We start from the raw sequence: 1,927 nt of genomic DNA, 5'->3' as shown, positions 1-1,927 counted from the left end.
ATCTTGATTGCATGTTTGATCAATTTCAGATTGAAGAAGTTGGTAGAATTCTTCTATGTCCTCACTGGCTTTAGTGGTTGGTGCATAAATTTGAACAATAGTGGTATTAACTGGTCTTCCCTCTAGGCACATGGATATTATCCTATCACAGACAGCATTGCAACTCATGACTTATCTGGATATGTTCTTTTTGACAATTAATGCAATAATATTCCTCTTCAATTTGTCATTTCCGGCATAGTAAACCATGTCCATTTCAGTCCATTTCAGTTCACTAATGCCTAAGGTATCGATGTTTATGCATTCCATTTCATATTTGACAACTTCCAATTTTCCCTGAACCATACTTCGTACGTTCCATGTTCTGATTTTCAATGGATGTTTACAGCTGTTTCTCATCATTTTGAGTTGTGCCCCATCAGCAAATGAAGGTCCCGTGTGCTTTTCTCTGACGGGCTTTATTCCTTTGTGTCATCACGCTCAACTCTATTTTGAGGAGGCAGCTCCTCCCCAGTCGCATTTTGAGTGCCTTCCAACTTGAGGGGCTCATTTTCCGGCAGTATATCTGACAGTGTTTCTCTGCTATTCTTAAGGTTTATAGGGACTAAATAGTCAGAAGTAGTTTGTCACTCCTTCCTAATATGTCTTCATCTGGAAGGTCACCTGAAACCTGTCCACCTTGGGTGACTCTGCTGGTATTTAAAATACTGGTGGCATAGCTTTCAGAATCACAGCTACTCACAAGGCAACACAGTACAACAAATGGACAGACGAGTGGTGGCTGTTGCCATTAGTTGCTATCAAATTGATTTTCAACTCATAGTCACCCAATGTGACAGAGTAAAACTACTCCATAGGATTTGGGGGTGTTTTTTCCAAAATTCAAAAGTTTTAATGAACTAAATCTCCAAAGTCCAGATATTTGAGACAATATGCAAGAACCCTGAATTTTTGCAGGCTGCTTTTGGCTAGTGTAAAAAAAACAAACACACACATTCAAGTTGCCCTGCCTGCAGTAGGATCTCTTTGAGGGATGGATAGTTCTGAAAGGCACTGACCAGTGATGTGGGTTGGTCCTGCCCATCCTCAGGCTCCCAGCTCAGCCATGGCCCTGTCCAAGGGGTCCACAGACCAGTAGTTGTCATCCCAACCGAGGTACCAGCCCACAAAGGAGGGAGGCTCAAAGCCTTCCTTCATGACCATAATGGGAGTCCGCCTATCCCGATTAGCTAGGTCCATCTCAATATACCACTTGGCAGTTGTCAAGACTTCCGTCTTTTCATCTTCTTGAGAATCCTTTCCAACCCAGACGAAGACCTGTCCCAGGTGCCCAGGAGCATGACATCACCGGTGCCCAGGTCTTCTTGCATGAGCTCTCCTGGAACCTCTTTGATCATAAAACGTCCAATCTTGTTGGAGCAGGAAAAGAGACGAGGAGGGTGGGCATCCATCTTTTTGTCCTTCAGTCATGGGGATGTGCTATAGGCCACCTTCCCTCCCAGGGCCTCCCAGAAGCTGTCTGGTTCACTGCCTTCTGTCACCTGCAAAGGCTGAGCTTGCAGAACGCTGAGCATCTCCTGGGCACCTGTCTTCTCAGCCTCGCTGGCTCCTGTGCCCACCTACAGATAGGTGGCTAAGTGTGTTTTTAGGACAAAGGCATCACTGGAGTTCAGCGCACCAGCCTTGGGGATCACTTCAATGGCTTGGGTGGTTCCAGAGCTGTTCACCCGGACCTGGAAGAGGCGTGTGCTAGCAGGGGCTGTCTGCCCACCATCCTGAGAAGTGCCCCCTTGTAGATAGATAATCATGAGTTTCCTACCAAACAGGCTCATGAGGTTCCTTGCCTTGTACCACAGGACTCTGGATAGGTGTACCTCCAAGCGCCTCATTCAGCTGAGCGGTCAGAATGGCAGATGCAGCAACTTCA

At 46.4% G+C, this 1,927-nt stretch overlaps 1 pseudogene; it reads right to left on the bottom strand.

The window, feature by feature from the left end:
• Nucleotides 1-1,086: 1,086 nt before the first annotated feature.
• Nucleotides 1,087-1,927, bottom strand: part of LOC102811422 — a 5,347-nt pseudogene continuing 4,506 nt past the window's right edge.

Source organism: Chrysochloris asiatica, unplaced genomic scaffold (assembly GCF_000296735.1).
Source record: "Chrysochloris asiatica unplaced genomic scaffold, ChrAsi1.0 scaffold00146, whole genome shotgun sequence".
In the NCBI taxonomy this organism is placed as follows: Eukaryota; Metazoa; Chordata; class Mammalia; order Afrosoricida; family Chrysochloridae; genus Chrysochloris; species Chrysochloris asiatica.
The sequence above is the reverse complement of the archived record's forward strand: the minus strand, read 5'-3'. Positions and strand labels throughout refer to the sequence as shown.